The following is a 24665-nucleotide window of genomic DNA, read 5'->3' as shown; positions in this document are numbered from 1 at the left end:
TCCTACGTTTTGTTCCTGCATGCTGACTCTTCACCTTAATTCCATATCTGGTGCATGTGGCCTAGGTGTTGCGGCTCACATTAATTGCTACCTTCTGCCAAGGGCCTGTGTATCACAGAGGACATACTTTATTTGCTGGGGTCTTTTATTGTCCTGATAGTTTGCCAAAAGGCCTTTGAGGTAGGATCTTCATAGCATTAAAAAAAAACAAACAAACAACAAAAAAAAAAAAAAACCAAAAAAAACCCAAAAAAACACCTAAATATTGAAACCCATAAACAAAATGTGCAGGTGCTTCTGGGCTATCTATATGAAATGTTAAAATGTGTGCTTTGCCTCATATGAAGGGATTTCCTTGAGTCAAGCTCACAGAAGCCCAAGTGTACAGAAATCCCCTGTATGTTGACAGATACACATTGATTGAAGTTGGATGATGATAATATGCTATTTGTAGATACATACCTTTTAGATATATCTTGCTACTTTGCTTTCCTGTCAAAATTAGTTGTTTCCATCATCCATGTAGGTAGATTATTGATTATACTTAACTAGCATTCTGATAGCTAAATCACATTGAGAACAGTTTTTAAACAAGATTTTAATAGCTCTTATTGCAATGGTATCATAAACATATGTAGAAAGTACAAGAGTAAGAAAACCCAAGCTCCCCAAAAAAGAAACCCAAACCCATTTTTTCCTTATAATAGACAAATTTGGTCAATATCTAACATGAAAAATCAGTATCAGTATGTTAGCGTTTTTTTCTTTCTGAGACAATCTAAAGCAAATTCTTCAGTGAGTTTAAATTTGTTTTAATGATATCTTCTTTTAAAGAATTATAAAAATTAATTTAAATTTTTAACCTAAATTTTATTTAATCATGAGAAAATTCTTGTCCATCAATCTTGATAAATGCTACCAGTACTTTGTACACAGGCTGAACCCAAGGCTATACACCATTTGACATACATGGGTCATAACTGCACTTCTCTAAAACTTCAGTCAAGTTCTTCAAGAAGTCATTTTGATTAAAAAAAAAAAGAAACAAACCCCCCCCCAAAAAAAAAAAAAACCCAAAAAAACTTTTGAGGGTCTATGATAAAGAAAATGTAAAACATATGAGCTGAATGTAACCAGAGCAGAGAGGGGCTACCATACAACATGCAAGAGTCAATCCTTGAGGCGTAAATCACAGTAAGTTGTGGATCTTCTAAAAATGTCTCTTTTGCACATACAAATCCAAACTGTATAAACTTCTGTCCCAGAAGTTTCTACTTTGATGAGCTTTCACTATAATCCAAGTGTCTTGCTGGCTTGCTGTCTGCACTGCAGGCTCCAGGGCCTTCACACTCCATGAGCTAGGCAACTGCTCCATGCTTGCTGCTTCAGGCTGGGGGACTCCCTCACACTTCCAGCTGTGGCAGCTGCTAGGAAACCAGTAGATCATGAGGTGAACATCTTGATAAAAGGAGCTGGAGGAGTTCTCGCCCACTGCCTGCTAACTCTGGCAGCAGCCAGTGTACTTGAGCTTTGGGGAGCTTGTTCCTCCCTCCTGGAGTGGAGTGTACTGCAAGCCTTTTGTAGCAAATTCTGAGTCCTGACCAGCTGCCCTAGGAACTACCATGTTCAGCCAAGTAAGTCAGTTGGATACTCTGGAAAAAACTGTTCAGATGATGGCATGTGTTGACATGAACCATTCTCTGCCATACTTAAAAAAAAAAAAATTGTAAAATTTGCCATTACTCGTGAGTTGCATCTCATTTTCATGCCTGCTATTTGGGGGTGTGTTTAACAGCTATGTTCTCTCTATCTGCAGCACAGGAGTAGATCTGAGAATGTAACCTGAGGTCATACAAAAGAGTGGTGGAAAATTTTGGGAGCCTGGATAATCTGAGGTGACAGCACTTGAAACTTTCAAGTCACAACCAGACATAAACAAGCATTTGTGGTGGCTTGCGCCCATCGGGCTTTCTACCACATTTCTTTCTGCAGAAGGGCTCCTCTTGTCGTTGGAGTGACAGGGGTGCTGGGCACTGCTTGCAGTCTTACTTTGTTACTGGGGTCTGTCAGGAGCTGGCAGGGGTGGTACAGTGCTTCAGCCCCAGCCTCCTTGAACCTACAAGTCTGAATATGCTACAGACCCCGATGAAGTTTTGCGTTATTTCTAAGTGTAGTTAAAAAAACCAATCCCTGAGAACTGTAAAAGACACAGCTGGGTTGCAGCAGCAGCAGCTTTCCATGCAAACATAGTATCTTATTTAATGGCTGTGAGCATTCCTTGTAGTCGATGGATGGGTGACAGGAAGAAAATGATTTAACAGTATCCTTCTGGACCAATTTTAAACAAAAAGTGAAGTTTTTTTAGCAAGTAAAATATGTGCTGCTGAAGAGATAAAAAACACTTCTGGCATTTATCCTGCAGCCAAATGCAAAATAATGATATATTGTCCTTTTATGTAAGGCTGACTTGTTTTTGTATAGATAGTGGTCAATTTTGCAAAAACATCAAAAATATTTTTAATATATAATTCTAAATTTGGAGGTTCTTTGTGGCATTAAAATGGCAGACACTGATCTGTATGCACCTGAATATTATAGATAAAACAGTCATTCATGATTTAGGGATAGGGATTTCTTAAATTTAGTTTTGTTTTTTAGAAGTATGCATTTCAAATTCAATTTTACACTGTGTGTGTGTATGTATGTCATTGCCCTCTACTGGACAGATTAGAGAAATTTTTTGAGCAATGCTACCAGCTTGCTTGAAGTCTGTGGCTGTTACTTCACCACAATCGGAAGAGGGATGTCTTCACACTCCAAGTATTAAACAAGCATATGGAAATATCTCTTTAAGGTGGGTAGGTTTGTCTTTATATTTTGTGTGCTTAACCAATAGTTTTTAATTTTTATTTTGCAAAAAACTCAGATGTTTTGAGATCTTTGTTTATTTTGTGGAAAGTTGTGCAAGATAAGACTGCTTATCCTTATTAACAGCAATCACTTATATGGGATGGATGTGAAAGATTCTCTTTTGTCTTGGTAAAATCTCTCAAATGTTTCATAAAATGCAAAGATTCAGAAAATTATATTAGCAGTGAAAATAGAACTGTAATGGGCAATGTACTTGTGTTGTAGTTCATGGCTAGGTCAATGTCATATATTCTAATCCTTATTTTTTTTTTTTTTTTATTAAATACTAAAATGAACAGGATTAGGATGGGTAAATAATTAAAACCAACTGTCTCACTGTTTTCACACTGTAGTAGGGGGACTTGATCCTGTCTTGTGCCCAAAGCCCCTGTTTACTGGCAGTTTGGGCAGAGTCAGCTATTTTTAGGTTAGATTTTTTTTTTTAATTGGTATCTGACTTTCTGCTGTTAACAGGACCTTGCTTGGAGGTGGCATCATTTGATTATGAGCAGGGACAACTCTCTGATGCTTTAAGGGTTTGGGTTCTGGGTTTCTGGGGAAGAAGAGGTGCAAAATAATCACACATTGCACCTCCCATTTAGTGAGGGTTGCTGAAACATGCAGCTTTTCATGCAGGACAGGAAGGATGGGTTTGGTAGGAGTGGAAGGAAGGTGACAGCTGCCACTAGTGAGTGGAACTTGGGAGGATATCTTATCTGGGGATGCTTTTCCCTCATCTCCTCCCCTAGTTGATAGCTGTTCTCTTCTGTAGCTAGATGGACATCTGTACACACTAAATGGAGAGGAAAATATTGCTGCTGTCTCCAAAGACAGTAGAGTTGAATTTTTAGTACAGTGCTACGTAGAGAATGTTTGGCTGAACAGAAGATGAAAAAACAGGTACTATATGATACAAAAGGATCTAAAGTTGGGATGGTGGCAGGCAGAGACAAAGAGGGAAGCCCCAGGCTTGCTCTGTGAGGACCTACTAGTGGAATTCCAGGAGGTCTTAGGCCTCCAGCAAGTAATGTTTTGATGTTGACCTTTAGCATAAGTTGGGAGTAATGATGAAATGTTGAATGATCACAGAAATTTGAGAAGTGCTGTAAACACAGAGGAGGGTTGGACTGTAACACAGAGAAAAATGTACTATCTTGAGGGCTTCAATAGCAGTAGAAATGGGGGAAGATTAAGTATGTAAAGAGCAACATCATATTTGAAGGGTTCTTTTGGTCCTTTTCTCATCAAGTAGATATTTAACAGATACTGATCTACAGGCATAACTGTCTGAGATACGGTAGCCAGCACAGCTCATTTTAAAGCAGAATTTGATTTTAATAAATCTAATGGTATTCTGCTGACAACCTACCGTGACTTAGTTTGTAGCAGATTTTAGAACTAGTCTTCAGTCAGCAATGATATATCATCTTTTGAGTTGTGTGATTTTGTGCATGTCCTGTTTGTTTAATTAATCTTTAGTTATGAGCACCAAATACAGTAGTAAAGGGAGAATCAACATCTCACTGATAAAAGAGACATACAGTAAAATGAGACACAGAATGGAAACATTACCTGGACTTTGTACAATCCTTGTTATTTTCTCTGAAGTGTTTTAGAGCACCACTGTGCTCTTATGGCTGGAACACTAAGAAGCAGTATGAAATGAGACCTGAAGGGAAGCAAACCTGCACTGAGTCACCTGTAAAGTCACAGGCAGATGTTTTCAGTTTCCTGATATACACAGTTCATTAGAACTTGTGTACATTAAGATATCTATCACTGTGCATTTAATATAATCTAAACAGAAACATCTTGGCAGAGCTTAGATCTCCTTGCTTAATCTCCTTGACATTTCAGAAACAACTTTTTTTGCTAACATTTTAGAGTGTGATGAATTGGGATGTTCAATAAAGCAAATTAGCATAATGGTTTGCATACAGGATATGGATCTTTTGACAAGGTATCAGATTATAAATGAAACTCATCTGCATCTAGCCAGGAGGCACTATGTTTGCTTATATAACCTGACTCCCTCATTATCAGTGCTCTAGCCCTTACCATGATATGCCATTGAGAGGGAGAATGGCTTGAATCAGTCATGAACTGTTTTTAGCTTATATTTGGCAAGGGATAGGGTCAAAGGAAAGAGGAAATTAGGGGTAAGAGAAAAAGTTGTCTGCCTAATTTAGATGTTTGAATGTTGTATGGTGGTTATTAGAGATAGCAAGAGCTAAGAGGGAGTAATTTTTACTAAAATTCACAATGTTGTGTATACAGCTGGGTTGATGCTAGAATCTGGAAGAGATTTACTACATAGTCTTGATTTATTATTATTTTTCTTTGGCTTTCAGTCATACCAGAACTGGATGCTGAAGAGAATAGGGAACTTGTAAACTAGTAGAGTGGTTTCGGTACACTACACTTTGCATGGTATGTCAGAATGCAGAGACAAGTGCTCTATGCATCCTGAAACTGGAAGATGCCTCTAAGAGTGAAGTGGTGATCAGGAGGGCAAGTAATGGCTAAAAACATGCTGAATAGCAGAGATAATTTCTGTAGATAGAACTGTGATAATAAAGCTGTGACAAGCTGATGGCTATTGACATATGAACACAAAGTACATGGAAGGATCTTTTTTTGGTGACTCCCATTGCTGTCCCAGAAAACCAAGCTCAAGAATTCCTGCCTGTCATAAATGTGAGTCAGTAAGGCTAGGAATGTTACTCAGTATATCAGAGTTAAGTTAATGAAGTGTGGGAATATTTTGTCAAAAATTTACCACCTACATGCCTGACAAAGTTCATTAAAGATCTACTGACGAACAGAAGACATGTTAAATAATTTAAAGAAAACTTACCAGTTTCACTAGAAAACATGATGCCTTTTTTCTCACTTCATGGACTGAGTGAACAAACATGCAACTACATCCTTGCTGCTACAACTTTTGAAGGAAAAGAATTAGGATTCAACAGTAGAGCTTCAGAGGATGTTAGAGAAGCCACATAGCGCGAGCAGTTAGGAATAGAACTGTCTCAGGAAGGAAACAGATTCAGATACTAGTGGAGCCTATCCAGACAAAAGTGTCCTTCATGTTGTGAGACTGGACTGGATCTAAAGCAAGCAGAGATGGTGAGGGTCCTGGCTACAGCACAGGAGGGATTTCAGGGTACTGGACATAGTGGTATGGAGGTTGCAATATGTGCAGGTTACCATTTATGAGAGGAACAGAACACAGAAGGCAGCTGGTTATTAAAGCACTTGGCAGTTTGTTGGAGGATAGCTGCAAACATCTTGAAATGCCAGGGCCTTCAATTAAACCATGCTTTCTATTCTTCCCTCGTGCAACATCTTAAGTACAGTTTGAAAACATAATTCTGCCACCTAAACTTTGTGTTCCTTAGGCTCCATTCACAGAAGTCTTGCTTCTTCCAGTCTAGAAAATACAGTGCCCTGCCTGGTGGAGGAAGACCATAATCAGTGTATGTAAAGGACTATAAACTCTTTAATTTTGATCAAATAATACAGTGTCTGTTTGCTATCAGAAATTCAGTCATGAGTATACTGGGCAAGATTTTCTGTCCATCTCACATTTACTAGCAAGCACCTGAAGCATCTCTGATTTTGTAAAAGCATTATTCTAACCAGTGTTAGTTTGTTTTCTTATTTTTCTAAATCAGTCTAGAGAAAATCAAGTTCATGACTGAGTAATATCTTAATGATATGCAGAGAACATGTTCAAGTGGTAGGCCCATGTAATCTTCATTAAGTCTATGCTATAAATGCCAAGAAATCAGAGTCACTTCAAATAATTTAGATTAAGGTCTCTTTGAACTGTGTGGCTTATTTCAAGGCCAATATCCTGCTTTTTACTATGAGCAAGGAAATCCTGCTGATGTTAGTACAGTTCCAGGCATGCTTGCCAAGATATCAACAAGAAAGCCTTTTGCATTGACTTGGACTGGAGAACTCCTATTTATCTTGCCCCTGCAGTTCCAGGACTCTGAAACTTGTCCTGTTTCTTGGATCAAAATATTTGGTGATCTTGCAGCCACTCTGTAATAAACTTGTTCAACAGGATTTTGGATGGGACTAACCATATATGCCACACTGAACTGAAAAGCTGGAGTGGCAGAAAGGAGCTTTTAGTTTTTCTTTTCTTAGATGAAAAGTTGGCAGAGCCATTATTTCAGATGCTGCTGGAATTCTGTTCAAATACTGCAAAAAGACTGCTTTGAAGATTTTGTTGTTGTTTTAAACAGGAGAGAAAAAACATTTAGTTAACATGCTGGACCTGTGCATCAAAAGGGACATGAGTGTCCTTATTCCTTCTTCACAGCTCAGGGAAGTGAAGCTTAGGAAAGTAAGCTTGGCCTGCTCAGGATCATGCATCACAGAGAATTGGATACAGTGGTAGAGCTGGTTTTTTTACCCTGAAGGGACATCCCATCTTCTAGAGAGTAAGGCTGAGGTAGCAGCCTACTGTCACTAGGTTCTTTTAAAACTACCCAAACTTCAATCACCAAATCAAGCTGTTTTGAAATGAACTCTGAGTTTAGTTAGAATTATGTGAGAGAGTCAATCTAGACTTGCAGCTACTAAATAAATGTATATCAGAATAGAGCTTGATTTTCTTTTTTCCTTAAATTGAAATTTGCTGGAAAAGACTAAAGCCAGTAGCAAATTTCCACTTTGTTCTTCCAAAATATTTAATTTATGAAAAATCTGTGAAGAAAAGAGCAAAAGGTGATAGCTGTACATGAACTTCTGTTTTTTTCATCTGTTGCAATTTTGGAATGATTTTGCATTCTGTTTGACTATAAGTTAAAATTTAAAATAAAGTTGCATCATTGGTGTCAGAGATAGTTATTGCTCTGGTGCTCCTGCTCTTAGAGATTATTTTCTCACCTATGTGGATTTTTAAGTGTTTAGGGTCTTTATGCTGTGCATCAACAGATTTCAGATGAGGAATTGGGTGCAGCATTTTCCAGCAAAGTCTGTAATGATTTCTTTTGTATGATTTTTATTTTGGTAGTATGCTTATGTATTCAAAAGTTAAGGTTCCCATAGCAATGTTAACGTGGCCATACTGCACATATGCAGCATTTCCAATAACTGTTAATTTATGCTCACTCTGTATCTTGAATGTTGCTGAATTACTGTTGCTGTGGGAACCTAAACTTTTGAGCCTTCTGACTTCTTTGCGTAGCTTAATGCCCATTTTTTTTGAACCTTTCTTAATTTCTTGAGAACTGTATATATTAGAAAACAGTGGTCAAAATCAAAACATATTTTGAATGTATTTTCAAGTAAACAGTTTTAAATTCAAATTTCTATCTAAGGTAGTTACCCTAGAACAAATAGCACAATAACTGCATGGTCTGGGGTATGCCCCCAGTTCCTTCAGAAATCGAGTGCTGCTACAGGTGCTGGCATATTCCTCTACTCACATTTACCTCAACAGGCAGGGTTCTTTGAGTGTAGACCAGGGCCATCCTTGGCAGCAATTCCTAACCATGTGAGTGGGGAGAAGGAATTCAGTGACATAGATACTATTTTCAAACTATGTGATGAGGCTCTTCTACCAGTAATAGTATTTGTAGCATGCTCTGAAACTCACTTGATATACTTGTAATTTATTTTATTGACTGCTCTCTAAAAAATTTGGGGGAACTATTAACCAGATGTAGGTGATTGCAGGTTCTTCTTGAAATTAAACAGTAGGGGTCTCCAATTGTGCAATGACAACTTCTGCACTGTTCCTTACAAAAGCACGATGATTTAAGGATTCGCCTGCATGAGGAAAATTGATTGGCAGGACTGTTCCCTTCTAACTATGAGGGTATAATTTAGCTGTTCTAGAATAACTCCCACATGTGGATGAAATATTCCAAAATAAAAATGATTTTATTCTATAACTATTATTTAACTTTGGGAATGGAGTAATTATCCCAGAATAAAATAATCACTCTACTTCAAGAGCAGAATAATTATTACAGAATCAGAGTTGCTTATTTTGGATTAGTGCATGAGCACTGAGGAGCTGTTAGGGAGAAATTTTTATATATTTGCCCTCCCTAGTGTTCACAGGCTAGTGAATCCTGCTTGTCATACTGTGCATCTGGTGGCCTCGAAGTTGTGTTCGGGAACATATGTGCTGCAAAGAAGGGTCTTCAGTCATATAACCTGAAGTTCCAGTTGAAAAAATCATCGTTTTTAGGGGTTGATTATTAGTACAGGTGATTCCATAATAGTTGATTTAAATAGTGTGTCTGTTCCTAATGTGGCACAAAAGTCTGAGTGATTTTTGATGCTTGAAGCCTTTCTGGTGGGACTTATCCAGGGCCAAAGGGTTGGAGATTGGAGCTGCTCAAGAATGAAGCTGTGCCTGTAGAAGGTTTGTAAGGCAATGCAGGGGAATACCAAGGGGATGGGTGAGTTTGCTCTTCGCTAGGGTCTTCAGATGAGGATATCTTGAACCCTACTCCTGCCCTGGCCAAACCAGGCTGTTCTTCCCAGGGGAGGATGAGTGGTTGGGTCCTGTGGGAGCCAGGTTAGAGGTGCTGGCCTGTGGCAGGCGCAGGAAGTCTCGGGATGCCTGTGTCTAAAGGGAGCTTGACATACTTCCAGAGTCAGTGCAGTTCACTGGTGACGACATACAATTGCTGTCACCTAGGAAATGAAACATGTTCCCATGGCAACCCCAAGGCTGCGTTATTACTCAGCTTCAAAATGTTGACAGTTGGAAAAAGGCCTCTTCAGATATCACCCCCGCCCACCCCAAGGGGTTTTTTCCCTCCTTAATAAATGCACTTTATTATTTAATCTGAAACAGTTAGGGGAAAGGCATATATTTAACTCAAGATACTTCATGGAAATAAATCTTTAGAAATAAAAAAGCAAGATGCTTTAGACACTTAAAAACTACACTGTCTCCTAAAATAGTTACAGATTCTGTGAAGGTAATTTTAATGGCTCTTCAGTTGGCTTAAATCATCAGTCAGCCTCTGGAAAGTTTTTTTTTTTTTATTATTTTACATAGTTTGAATCACTCTGAAAGTCTCCAACTATAAACTCTAGCTTTGTTTTGTAACTATATATAAACAACCTGGGAATTGACACCTTTATTTTACTGTAGTATGAATGGAGACACACTTGCTGTATGCTGCCTTCTGCATTTCTTCAATTTTTTTCCCCCATTTTTTTTAACCTGGCCTGGTTACATGTGCCCTGCCTCTGAGGTACATTAGACTTTTGCAAGGCTTTTCCCCTATGTTACTGATAACACAGACAAAGCATCCACCTCAGACCATATTTGTGTTCATTTTTGCACTCTGCCAACTACAATGTGCTTTTTTTTACGCTGTCTTCATTCTCTTGTTTATATAGCAAAGTATATCTTGGCCTGATTTTTAAATTATTTTCATTTATCCTTTTCCTGCTTGATCTCTACTATTAGGGAAATCTCATTCTTTACCATTTCAACCTATTTTTGATGACTTGGTAGGTTTTCATCCTACTCTTAGTATCCACCTCCAAATAGTTATTCATCCAGGATATCTGATACTCCTTAACACAAGTCCTCATAATTACTGAAAATACAATTTTGGAATTTATGCCCTGGGTACCTCTGTCTTGGAGAAGTTCCAGACTTACTTCACATTCAAGTCCCTGACATCCTCGATTCATCTGATTTTACTAATAGAGCTTAACTGAGGTATCTGTTTTAATTGTAGAAACCTGTTGTGGAGTTTTTCTTTATATTTCTAGTTAATTTTAAAGGAAAGCCTCTTGTGATCCTTCTGTCCAAGGTCATATTCTATATTGAGATTTTTTATAATGTCCTTACTGCTCACTGAAAGCAAATCTAAATTTGCTTTTCTTAGTGTATTGAATAGCTGAAGAGGTTAGAGTAGCTGATTGTATCTGTCATCTTTAGCTCCTTAATTGTATGAGAAAAAGGTTCATCATTGTTAATATTACTCCTTGCTAATGCTGTTGAACAAAATCTATAATTTTACTTTGAAATGTTTTTATTTCACTGCAAAATACTGAAATTAATCTTCTGATGTAGTCTGGAAGAAAGCGATCTGGAATAGTTCATGATCATCCATCCATTTGCTGAAATTTTCTGTGTTCAGTGTAACTATTACAGTTTCCATGTAGTTCCACTTCATTCTGGATCAACTGGGAATCAGTAATACATGGAAAAAGTAGATGGTGATTAGTTTACATGGAGAAGCTTATGTGAACTATTGCAGTGTTTCACTGTTTCTGCTAAAACTAACCACAACTAAACCTTAAATAGGCAAAGGACTTCTCTCTTGAAGTTTGAGCAACCTTTTATCTGGAAAGGCAAAGGTATTTCGTTCTTACCTCACTGTTAACTCTGCTCATATGATTGATACTGGCAACACTCCCATCAGCTGCTGATTTGGGAGGTGCTGACTAACATAACTACTGTCAGGTAATCTCTTGGCTGTGACCTCAAGTCAGCTGAGATGTTGTGAGGTTCTAGAGGTGGAATGACAGGTTAGTCACAAGGCCCACTGAGATGGATTAAGCCTTTGCAAAGAACGTAGGAAGGAAATTTTGCCCCAGAATCTGGTTGTATTTCCACAGCCTAACACTCAGAGATGACTTTAAATAGATGTTAGGTTTCTAGCTGTCAATGGAGATGTCCTGGTCTACTGGTGCCTACTAAGGTTTCTCTTGTCACACTGATCAGAACTGCCTGGGAAGGTGGAATCATGATGCAATAAAAATAAGAACAGCATGGATGCAAGGTGTATTACGCTTTGGCAGAGATATAAATGCAGATATCTGCATTCTAGGAGGGATAGTTTTTTCTCCATCATTCATTAAACCCAATAAAGGTTAAAGTATTTGAATAGAAGTCGGATATTGAGGAGTGGTTAAGGGACCAAAGCACAGGCATAGATGTAATGTGGTTTTAGATTTCTTGTGGTACCCCAGACATTGGCAAAGAGACGGCAGCTAAGATGTGGGTTTTACAGGATACCCACCCTCTTCTAGGGCAGCAGCTGAAAGCCAGACTGAATACCTTATGACTTTTAAAAGCACCTAAGTTCCTCTCCAAATAGCTCTATGGATCTAGGCTGTACCCATTGGTGTCACTGCTTTGCTGGACGTTCCTCTACTGAGCCCATTCACACACATAGTCATTTGTGTGTGAGTGCTGTGCTTGCAACCTTCATTTTCTGATAATTTCTTCTCAAACAATAAGTTTTTCCAAAGCTCAGCTGTCCTTGGTGTTCTGCCTAAACTGTTTTGTTTTTTAAAGAAAGATCCTTGTCCAGAGCTCATTGGGGAAAATGAGAGACTATGATAAGGTCATTGATTCCTTTTTGCTGACCTTGACAGAAGGTGAAGGAATTACAGATCTAAATTCTATTTTATTTTTGTAAGCTTCCTCAAGAGAGAGGACCTTTTTTTTTTCCCACTCCCCAGTTTGACTTTTCTCTTTGTCCCTCATGTTTTCTATTAGCTTTTTTCCCCCCTAGGTCAACATCCTGTGTCTGGTTACTCTATAAGGCATATCCCCTTAAGCCTGTGTAATCACTGAAGGGCAGAGTGTCATGCAGGCTTAGTAGGCAGTGCTGTTCCTGACTAGTGAGTCGTAGTTTGCAGACTGATCATGGTGAAGACCAATAAGATATTAGAGAACAGGGAGATTGGGGGGGAGGATAAAAAGGTTGCTCAGCAACAGTGTGACATAAGCATGGTTGCAATCTATTTTTACAGCAAGAAGGTTGCAAAAGACTATAGGAAATGCTCATTTTTTCAGAACCTTATTCGTATTTGTGGGATGAGAGTGGCCTGAAGGGAGGAAAAGCTGTACAGACTGGGCTAATAGCTGAGCACTTTTAATTGCCTCATTGTACAGCCAGGAGTTGGCAGTAGATTAAGAAAGAACGGCCAAGTACAATGGTTATCACAGAGTTTTTGAGGGAAAAGGCCATGGCTATAACACAAGGAGATATAATAGAGAAGCACAGCTGCAGGTAACATCCAGAAGTTACTTTTCCCCATGCATCACATATGAATTTTTTAAAAAAATATTTAGAAAGTTAACATATGAGTATAAATTTCTTTTGGCCAGCCAAAATGTCTGCCAAACAAATAGCTCTGTGCCCGAGACAAAGGCATAAGGCTTTTTTTCAGTTTTTCTTTTCACATGCCTTCCTTATCCCCTAGTAACAATTCTGCCATATACATACCCCATGTCCCTCTGATTTTATCCAGTGATCACAAAAATTATCATGCTTTTCTAAGGGGACAGCCAGGAGGGAGTGTCAAGTCGAGCTGTCACAGTGCAAAGATCACAGGTTTGATTAGCTGGAGCCCTGAAATCGGAGTGAGCCATTCCAGTTTATGGCTTCTTCAAATAAGTTTCATTTATCTTCTTGGGAAGAGGTACGTTACAAACAGTTGACATCACCTATAACTACCAAAGCATATATTGATTAGTTTGGCATCAGACAGAGAAGCAAAATAATAAGGAGGGAAGAAAGAAGAAAAATTTAGAAGCAGAAGCAAATGTGGCACGAATTTAAAATAAATATTTAATTTAAACATACTATAAAACTTCTTAAACTTCTTGAAGGGTTAGTGAGAATAACTTGGCTCAGTGGTAGCACCTCTCTATCAATCCTTTCATCACTTGAAATTGCACAAACAACTTTCTCTCAGACTACTTAATAGTTTTCAATTAAAAGTTGTTCTACAAAAATGATATTAAAATCTTACTCTGGGTCCCATTCTAGAAATGTTTTTATTGGCTTTTGGGGTTTTCTTTTTTGTTTCTTAGTCTTTAATTTTATAGTAATGATATAGGCTTTCATATATCTGCTTTTGAAGTCTACAGCTTACATGAAAAGTTGAAAATGTCACTATTAGATTGTTTGGGTCTTTTCTACATACATTGTCCTAATTTCCTTGTCTTCTTTTTGAGCTCCTCATTCTGAGAAGGCTTAATAAATTTTTTTGAGAACTCCATGAAGATACATACACAATTTACTTAATTTTAAAAAATGTTTGCCTGGGGCAGGTATCCTGAATCAAATGAACCTATGTAAAACATTCTGCATGAATTCTTAATGTACCTGAAGCAGGAAGAGTACTTGTCTCTTGAGATGATTTTTGAATTTGTTTCCTCTGGCTTAGTTTTTGTCAATGTCTTTTCAATATTAACATATTTAAGCAATATAATCCTACTCAATTGCAACCTACTGTCATTCCACACAAATTTTTACTCCATCTCAACTTTGCTGATTATTATTTATTTTGGATCAAACAAAACATCCTGCCAATTGCAGAGTTAGTTTTTCTAATGGCACCCCATATATTTTTTTTCCCTTAAACAATATTTTTCTAAATGCCTTTGACCTGCTATGGTATCGATTCATGCATTAGTCTGTTTATGTCCCTAAGAACATGTGTTTTTGCATTGGGAACTTGGATTCAGGAACTAGTCCTTTTGTTTCAAGTAACAATAATATATATAAAACAACTGTAATACTCTTATTTTGTCTCTGGCCTAGCTGTTTTCTTTATATTCTAACATATGCTGCCATCCTGTGGTACACGGAGAAAGGCACACATACACAAACAAATGATAGAGTAGCATAAATGGGGAGTGTTTAAATATACAGAATGAAGGAACCTGTAGATGTCTTGAGAAAAGCTAACACAAGCGATCTTTACTTGTTGCTATTTTGACAGCTGTAGTGTGCATCTCCTCCTCACATATATCAAAAGGAAGACCTATGTATCACAGCAAGAATGAGGAAAAGTTTTGGGTAGTTCCACTGAAGGTGCTAAGGAAATATGAGATTTGGATTTTTTAAAACTGGGAATTCTTCTTTAAGGAAGGAAAAAAATTTCAAACACCTTTCCTCCTTGCTGCTTAGTTATTGCATTGAAAATTTCTTTAAGAGCTGTCAAGTGCCAGATGCTTGAAAAAATTTTTTCACAGTGCTACAAAGAAGGAAGCTTCATGCAAAGGCTGCTTATAACAACAGCTGGGTTCTCATACTGGTTTGATCTGCAGTGATGAGGAAAATCTAGAGCCAGTTTTTGTGACACACAGAGAAAGAAGGTAATGACATGCTTTAGATTAGCTGGTGTCTTACTGGCTCATGAGCTAGCATTGATTGTGTAACACGTCAGACACTCATCTCGATCTTTTTCATGTAGGATTGCTACCTTGTAGGATTGCTACCCTTTAGCAAGATAGAGAAGAGAAACATTTTCATATTGCTCTTAACAATAAAGTTAAGAGACGTGTTCCTGATGAATGGTTTGGGTGTTTACTGTGGAGGGCCTTGGTTTCAAAAAATCAGTGTAGTCTGATGACAGAAGTTCATGTCAGTTGTAAAGGTAGTGTCTATATTCCTTTATAAAAACATTTCACAGTTGTATGTGGCACTTGTCATCTGCAACAGAGTAAAAGCTTTGGAGAAAAACTGAAGTGGCTCTTCCTCTTCTGCCTTTGCTCACCTGCTCCTTTACATCTTCTGACTCCAACCTTCAACCTGATACCAGCCTGGACAGGACTTTCAGAGGTTTCTTGGATTCTACAGAGATCAGAGGACCTCTTCATAACTCCTGGGTCATCTTATAAATCAGTCAGCACTCCCCAGTCCTCTAAAGCATTTTGACTACTAAATAGGTGGATTAATTCAGGCTCAGACTGAATGATTTTATATATATGTATATGAGAAGAGAGATCAAAGGTCACTTTGATCTGGAGGTTGACAAAAAATCCAAATTGCACAAATAGTACTGTTCTTAATTTATGTATTCAAGGTGGCATTTTGTTGCCTTTCCTAAGGCAACATACATAGTTGTGTACAGAAGTGAAATCTTGTAGAACTGGACCTAAAAGTGTGAGGAAATGGGACTAAGTTTGAGTGTAGAACTGCTTGGCTCTACCTCCCAAGTTTCTGTTACTTGGCATTGGTATTTTCTGATAAGATTTGTCCCCTTAAACTACTTGGCAATCTAGGTTTTTCTTATTGCTCTTTCCTTCTTGCCTTTTCAAGGAGTGAAAGATGGTGAGGTGTTTCAGGGTTTTTTTGCAAAGTAGCAGGCATTCAGATTTCCCCTTGTCCACCAAGAAATGAGAACTGAAAATGTAGTTATTCTCTGGTGAGGACTGCTGCAAGTTCTTTTTGCTTCTGAGCTCAGTAGAAACTCAGATTACATGGCTGGAAAAGGTTTGGTCTTTCCATTCTTCTAAATGAGAAGGATGGAGAACAGAATTGATATTAGATCTAGCAAAGACTTAGTGATGCTGTAAATGTTACCAGTCCCGCAGAAGACCTGAGGCACTGAGACATTGTGCCAGCTCTCTAAGCAGAGATGTGTAAAACCACTCCAGGAGCACATTCCTCTGAAAATAATATTTCCCCTGGAAATAAAGCATATTAAGAATGGGAGGATGATTTGGAGTAGTTAGCATGGATTCATGAAAGACAAATAATATTTGACCAGCTCAATAGGTTCCTATGATGAGATGACTGGCTCAGTAGATGTGGTTAGAAGAGCAGATAATGCTTATCATGATTTTAACAAGGCTGTTGAAACTGTCTCTTCTGATATCATCATTGACAAGCTGATGAAGTACAACCTAGATAAGTGGACAATGAGGTGGACTGAAAACTGCTGATTTCCTGAGCTGCTGATGGTTTGTGACCAGTAGGATGAAGTCCAGCTGGAGTTCAGTCACTGGGATTGACACTGAGACAAATACTATTTAATATCTTCATTAATGACCTGAATGATAGGACAGTGTATTCTCAAGAAGTTTGCAAATGATACAAAACTGTGATGCATCTGATGGTTATGCTGTAAGTCAGACAGCCTGGAGAAATGTGCCAACAGGAAACTCATGAAGCGTGACAAAGGCAGATGCCAAAGTATTGAGCCTGGGCAAGCTCCCCTGCATCAGCACAGGCTGAGAGTTGACTTGTCAGAAGACAAGTCAAAAGTGTGTTTTGTGGTGAACAGCAGGATGGACATGAGACAGCAAGGTACACTTGTGGCAAAGTCAGTCAGCAATCTCCTGGGCTGCATCAGGGAAAGCAGCACCAGTAGACAAGGGGAAAGTGATCCTTCCCCTCTACTCAGCACTGGTGAGACACATCTGGAGTACCAAGCACAGTTCTGAACTTGCCTCAGGGGCAAGAGGCATGGACATGCTCGGGGTGAGTCCAGCAGAGGGTCATACAGGTAATTAAGGAATTGCTTGGGGCATTTAACATCTGAGAAGAGGCTAAGGGTGCTCAATCTACCAAACAGAAGACTCAGGCTATCCAATTAATGTCTCTGTATTCCTGATGGAGTGGAATAAAGAAGATAGAGTCTTCTCAGTGGTTCCCACAAAGGGTATAAGAGGCAGTGGGCACAAACTGAAAGACAGGAGCTATTTAAACATTAGAAAAGCTTTTTTTAAACTTAAGGGTAATTGAATAGTGGTGCAAGTTGCCTAGAAAAGCTAGGGAGTCTCCATCCCTGGAGATATAAAAACATCAACTAGACACAGCACTGAGCAACCTGCTGTAGTTGACCCTGATTGAGCAGTGGGGGTTGGACTGGATTATCTCCAGAGGTTCTTTCCCAACACCAAGATCCTGTGACTGCTGAGATGAGCAACAGGAAAATGCTACTAGACTACCTTTCTCCAAGGAAGAAAAAATAAAAAGAGTAAGGAATTTTATGCAGTGGAAGGCACTAGATATGGGGCTATAAGAAGCAGAGACTCTTGTTTGATGGGAAAATTTGCTTTCAACAGTGTCTTTTCATCCTAAAACAGGTTTTGCTTTTTTTGTACTTGGTGCAGGCTTTTCCTGCCGCGTTAATAAAGCAGAATCCACAGATCTCCCTTGGATCAGCAGCTCGGAGAGCTTCATAAGTTTGGTAGAAAGGGGATGCTTAAAATATAAGTGTGAAGCATGCTAATATATCCTGCCTCTTGTTCAAGGGTAATTTTTTTTGTTTGAATTGGAATAGGCTGAAGGTGGGAAAGGCTAATGGTTTGTGTCTAGGGAATGTGTGCAAAAGACTGAGGATCCCTGCAAATGGGGTGTGGTGTGTTTATTGTCAGTGGGCACCACCAGGTCTGGCTGCTTCTGCCCAGCCCTCCAGAGCCATCAGTCCATGCCCCAGTGATGCTGCAGCCCCAGCAGGGCCAATCTCCACCTCCCCACAGCCCTGCCCGGTCTCAGCCACACGACCTGTCCCAACCTGGGCCCAGCCACAGCTGCTTGCACCTGGCTGGGTGGTGGGATGGGCCCTGGTGGGCAGACCATGCCCTGACTGACCCCATGGGCAGCACTCATCTCCCGGGGCCCTGGTAATTGTTCCACCACCTTTCTAGATATGTTCTGAGGCTGTTTGTTAGTGATGTATTCATTTGAAGGTAATGCCTCCCTGGGGCTTCTCAGGGACCCAGATCCTGGCCAGAGTTCTGGCAGGCAGGCTGATACCAGCACCCTTTGTCACAGCAGAGTCCTTGGGTGAAACCTCCTAAACTTTACCTATGTTTCATTGCCTTTGAAAGACACTGTGCTGGAATCAAATTAGCAAATGTAATGTGGGTACCTGGAGAACTCTGTTCCTTTTATTTCTGTGACAGAGCCTTGCTATTAAAATAGAATAATAGATGTGCACTAGGTAGTGCATTAGGAGAAAAAACAATGGGTAACTAACTTCTGAAAGGCTATAGATAGTGAGAAAAAAGTCACCATTTAATGCACTAACTTGGGTATCTTGTCATATGTTAATTAAATGCCTGGAAAAATCTTTAGGAGATAATAAGAAGATAATAGTGCATAGACTTTAATGTAAATTGGAAGCATTATGCTGTATATCTTCTTCTGTCTTACTTTTAAAGCTCAGTAACAATTCTCAGCTCAAACAATTGATCTTAATGTACTAAAAAGTAAGACAATTTAAAAGTAAATTAGAGAGTTGAAAAGCAAGCTTTTGGAATTCAAGTGATTTAGTCTGTCTTCATTGTTTGAACTCCCCATTTCCCACTTGTTTATGTATCATTCAGAGTTTATATAAAGGCAGTCCTTGTCCTAGCTCATACTGTCCCACTGGGAAAAATCAGATCTCTTATGTATTTCTTTGTTTCTCTTTCATGCCCCTTTTTCCTTCCCTTTGGGAAGTCTGCTTCCTGTAGTTTTGATCATGAGTGTAAAACTATAGTCTATGTGCATTCATGCAAAGGCTGTCTGCCATGGCCATAATGAATGGAGTTCTGCTATCCTTGGCAGGCAGATGAGAGAGGGGCACAGCTTCTGATTATCCTCATGGCTGTGCTAGCTGGAGTTTGTCATTGAAAAGGCTATACTTGCATTCCAGCAGGGCTGGATCCTATGAACCACACAACGGAAGCTCACCATTCATCTTTGTCCTTCTCAACACTAATTGAAGAGAGTATGCTTTGTTCTGAGGAAGAATACTGGGCAAAGCTCTGCTGCCCCATCATTATTGTCTTATCTTGTAAGAGTGGATATTTGTTTACATTAGATCTAGATAATACAAAGATGTTTAGCGTGAATGTCTGGCCAATACATTCATCATATAAGTTCCTCAACACCCTGATGCTCTTGTCATTTTAACATCTTGTGTGGTCCTCTGAAATCCTTCAGTAGAATAGATTTCTCAAAACATAGAGGAAATAGGAGTTTCTTTTACTTAAATTCTGATATCTCTTCATTTTTTTTTTCCTTTCTTTCTTCTTCCTTTACTCCTGGAAAGGGAGACTTGACACTGTGTTCCCAGCTGTTCAAAGCATGAAGATTAGAAGGCAACCCTGGAGTTCTTTTCTAGCTGTGGTGTCCTCAGAAGGGACCCTGCTTGTGACCCCCAGGATGTTTCTTCATAGTTAGTGATTAATAAAGTATACAGAAATGGCCCACTTAAAATCCCAAACAATTTCCACAGCCGTTCAAAGTGCTGTCATTTACTGTATCAAAGGTAAAAATGTATTTCCATGATGTCCAGAGAGTGTTGCAATTTAGATCAGAAAGCAGGGATCCCCCTTTTCCTGCATTATAGAATAGTTATTTTATGCAACAGTTTCTATCTGATAAATGTTTGCTGGTTTTTCCTGTTTTTGGCTTACAAAAGAAGTAAAACAATGCTTCCTTGAATTTGGAAAATAAATTTCATATAAGCTGCTTTATTCTGTGCAGCAGCAGTGGTGGCTGCAGCCAAAGAAAGACTTAAACTACCAGGTTTTCTCATTCATCTACAAATCTCTCCAAAGGTGCTGGTGCTTGTCTGAGACTTTGGGATAGTGGCTTAAAGGTACGTGCAGCTAAGAAAGAGACGGTTCTACTACTTAAATATTAGTGAGAAACCTTAGAAATTGCAACTAATTATGACTTGTATGTTCCCTTTTCAATCAAGATGTTACATTGGTGAAAACACTAGATTTGGCAAAAGAATTCCCTTTTCTGTACCATTATCAGTGATTTTGGTGACACTCTACACAAAGCAGGAGCTCTGTGTAGGCAGTTAAAAGCATAAGTCACAGTTTTTAAGAAGACTGTGCTTTAGGAGCTAAGAATTCTTCATTTTGATCTTCAGATATTTTTTTTTCTCATTTTAAAAATATCTAATTATTGAAATAAGAAATTAGTGTTTTCTGAAATTAATCCAAAGTGACATTCATCTTTTCCTTTCCAGCTTGGTCATCAGCAATACTGTGATATTTAAGGCAGCCTGAGCTCCCTTAGTGCTCAAATACCTGGCAAGACAATTTGCCAGTCTCCAGTTCAGAACATGTTTGTGTGTAAAAATAACAGAGTTTTCCTAAAAAAAAAAAAAAAAAAAAAATCACTGAGAGTATATCTTTATTCTTCCTTTCCTGGCATTTAAATAATCTTGTCATAAGAATAATGGGCCCACTTTTTGAAGTGTGAGTTTTTAATGAGCTTCATTGTTTTCAGCCAAATAGCTTTGTGTTAGAAATTGTAGAAGACAGAAAGGTAAGTGAGAGGAAAGCACTCCAATCTGTATTTCTCTTTTGGATTTCCTGTGCTGTTTTTACCTCACTAATAACAAAATGATAGCTGAGATTATATAGCTATGTAGCATGTTTTGTAAAAACAATGTACATAAAAAGGACAAAGTTAAATTCAATTATTTCAATTTTCAGAAAATTCTGTTTCTACCTGCATAAATGTAGCTAGTTAAGTTCCGAATTTATGGGACCTATGTGAAAGGTCAATTCATTGCAAAAAAGGTCTTTGGAGTACTGAAGAACCCATAGTAATGATATGTGGAAATCCAAAAGAAAAGAAAAATCAAAACAAAACCTGACAATTTACCCACCATTAGGATAGTTGTTAGGATTATGTGATACTTTGGCTGTGTTACAATGTGTTCAGACCATCAACCAGTCTCCTGTGTTTCAGTGAATAAGCAGCATTGGCATTTATACAGAGGAAAAAAAGAACACTAGGAACAAGGGTGATTTCTGTGACAGTAACTGGTTTGTGAAGAGGTGTTGTCTATCTGTGTTTTTGTGATTCTGTAATCTATAGCTAAACAGGAAAATTCAATATCCTGTCCTGAAGAGATGAACAGCCAGGTGCTCCTTATATCTCTTTTGAAGATATGGACATCTGGGATATAGACATTCACAGTGGATTGTGATGGTTTGAGGAACTTAAGAGTGTACATTGTTGGTGAAAAATCTATGGGCAATTCACGTATAGAATGGGAGCAGTTGTGAAAAAAATAGTATTTTTGCTTGATGCCAGTAAATTTCTGGTTTAACTAACAGGTTGATCCCAAGCAGTACTAAGAAGAGTTTTGCAATATACTCTTTTTAAAACTTATGTTTAATAGAAGCAAAGAGTTTTATGAGTGATCTTCTGTCACAAGGGACATGATTTTTATATCTATTTTTAGAAATGTACATACAGATCTTACTTGAAGTTATTGCAGAGTATGTTTTCTTTCATTCTGCTAATAGCAGGGTCTTCAAAATCTATTGAAACATCTCCTTTAACTTTTACATTTGTAGCATCACATGAAAAAGTATATTTAACTATTAGTCACATTGCATGTATTCATAGGAGCAGCTTTAAATGGCAGAACCAGCAGAAAGAACTTCTGACTTATGAAACATTTGAGTATATGTATTGTATATAATAGAGGGCATTAGTTAGTTCATGCTGACAGTCTTTAGGGGCCCTATATGGGATCAGGATGCTGTTGTGCTAGTGGTTTTGGAACTGTGAAAGTCTGTACCATTCTACAACTGTATTATGTGTTTTATACTGTTTGAAAAATACTGAGCTAAAAAAAAAAAATCAGCTGTTCCCTGAATATTCAAAGCATCCCTTTCAAATAAGGCATATTCACATAATTATCTTTCCCATTTAGTTTACCATGTTTTACTATTCCCTTAGAGTGGAATCAATCTGTGAAGCTGTGTTAAATCAGCTTTTTAGAAGTGGCTGATACTCAAAATACATATGTAGAAATGGCAGCACAGTCCAAGCAGATGATGAGCAACATCAATTGATGTATTTCTCTAAAACAAAAGAAGGGAGGTGAAGCCAGCTAGTTGGAAAAAGTACTGTTTCATCAGAGTTTGGTAGGTCTTTCCTCACTTTCTCCCCCTTGTCCTCTCTCTTTTTGGAAATAAGTTTTTATTTTCTGAAAAGGAAGAAGAGAATTGACAGAGTACTTCACCTTTGTCTTTTGCTCTAATCCAGCAGATGAGATGATAATTTATATGTACTGTATCCCACAAGTGTCATGCACAAATAAATGTGTTAGCTCTATTTAGTCACGATATCCTAAATGAGATATGCTAACTCATGCAGCAGTGAATTCAAAACAGGGTTTTACCTGCCCAGTTTTAGCTCTTTCCAAAAGCACTATGAGTATGAAGGAACACCTTAATGAACCCTGGGCTGAAAGGTGCAGCACCTTCTCTAACCAAGAGTACCATTTGCGTCAGTATGGAAATTGGAGCCCAACATTATTAATTTTGCTACTTCCTTCTGGTTTTAATAATTCTATTTGCACAAAATCCTATTCAGACTTCTTAACAATGCTGTGAATTTCTCCAAAGGGAAAACAGGAATTATGTTGTGGTTACTTGTGTTAGTAGTTTGGTCGGTTTTGCTTCCTGGACTCTTCTCCATTACTTGGGATTTAGTCAACAGCATGTTCTCTTATGAAATTAGATTAAGAAATTACTTTTCTAAGACAAAGTAATTTGGCATACTACTGGACTACAGGGTTTATTTCTGCCAAAGTATAGCTGGACACAGCAGTTAACACAGTTTCTTTTGAGCTTACTTTGCCACTACAGTTCTGGGAAGCTTTATTCCTTTTCTTTTTGTTAGCATTTGAACAAGTCCCCTCAAAAGACTGATTATCCCAAAAGCAAAGACTGTTCAAGTCAAGAAATACTCTTTCTAAAGAACCTTTACTTCTGCTGTGGCTCTCTTTCTTGGGTAGTAGTTCCTCTACATTAACCTATTGTCTGAGCCAAAAGGAACACAAGCTGCTGCTGGACACAAGGATAAAGAACCCCTTTCTAGTGGAGCTGATGATCCTTGAAGAGTTGGAGTCCTGCTGGTGGGGTGATCCAAGCTTTCAGACTATGCTCCAAAACTATGCATTTGCTGTTTCTTCCTCAGCTGCTGAATTCTTTGCTGCTTTCAGTCTCATCTGGCAACGAACAGGGCCACATAAACATTTCATTCAATGGTCATTGCCTTCCCCACTCATTATTTTGAGGGTGCAACTATATTTAAGGAATAGCTATTGTCTAACAGCAGAGCTGAGGAGTGTGGTCCTGCAGAAGAATGAAGTCTGTCCAGATGGTATCTCATACCATCTCATGGTATCTCAAGGTTTTGTGTAAGGCAGCGGAAAAAGATTTCAGTTTTGGGGAAAGATGAGAAAGAAAGATCAGCATATCTAAGAACTGAGCAGATTCTGCCACTTTGAGTGTCACTTCAGCCAAGTTCAGACAATGCTGCATCAATTGCCAGTCATGTCATATTGGGATGTATTTCAGATGATAATGATAGAAATCAAATGTTGAGCTATACTGAAATCACTAGCTGAGATTCTGATGCAATGGGGAATCAGTACAAGGCTCATATTCTGAAATACCAGATCTAAAACACCAGACAGATTCCTTGCAGATTCTCTGGCTGTGGGGAGTAAAATATGAGTGAACCTGACTGATATAATTTTTTTCTTTCTGTAGGCCACTCATTTTTTGCATCATCACTGCAGTGATGACTGCATAAATATGATTCACTCTTTATCATTTGCTACAAAGGGAGAATTTTGCTGAAAAATTTGAAAAAATAATTTAGGTGTCTGTAGAACACAGAAAATGTGCATACATGTGTGGTGGAGAAATCATTCTAAATTTATGCGTGCATTACGTGTGCATTTCTGAGCAGTTTAACAGCAGCTGAAGGGATGAGGAGCACAGTCTGTGGTTTGTGGGGATTTTGTTTGGTTTGGGTTTTTTGTTTGGTTTGGTTTTTGTGGAAATGCACCTTTTGGATATATATCCACAAGTGTTCTGGAGATCTCTTATTTTGATTTGTCTGTGTTATTTCATATTTGAAGAGGACAGCTATCACACTTCTTTCTGTAGGTCCCTTTGGAATTAAGAGAGGTTTCCCAGTTAGAGGCTATGAAGCTCACTTAAATGAATACTGAAAAAAAAG

The 24665-nt window shown here is 38.4% G+C and overlaps 1 protein-coding gene across 4 annotated transcripts in view; it reads left to right on the top strand.

Annotated features, from left to right (window-relative positions):
* Window positions 1-24665, top strand: part of PDE10A (phosphodiesterase 10A) — a 351678-nt gene that overhangs the window by 27913 nt on the left and 299100 nt on the right. Inside the window, exon 1 of one of the 4 annotated variants that reach the window (XM_021544163.3) lies at window positions 1207-2854. The exons of the other annotated variants lie outside the window; for them this stretch is intronic. The gene's annotated coding sequence lies outside the window, so the exon portion shown is untranslated. Of the gene's footprint in view, window positions 1-1206; window positions 2855-24665 lie in introns of those variants that run through there. 4 annotated transcript variants of the gene reach the window in all.

Source organism: Lonchura striata, chromosome 3 (genome assembly GCF_046129695.1).
Source record: "Lonchura striata isolate bLonStr1 chromosome 3, bLonStr1.mat, whole genome shotgun sequence".
NCBI classification, from domain to species: domain Eukaryota; kingdom Metazoa; phylum Chordata; class Aves; order Passeriformes; family Estrildidae; genus Lonchura; species Lonchura striata.
Note: the sequence above shows the minus strand (reverse complement) of the source record. Positions and strands in the feature narration are given on the sequence as shown.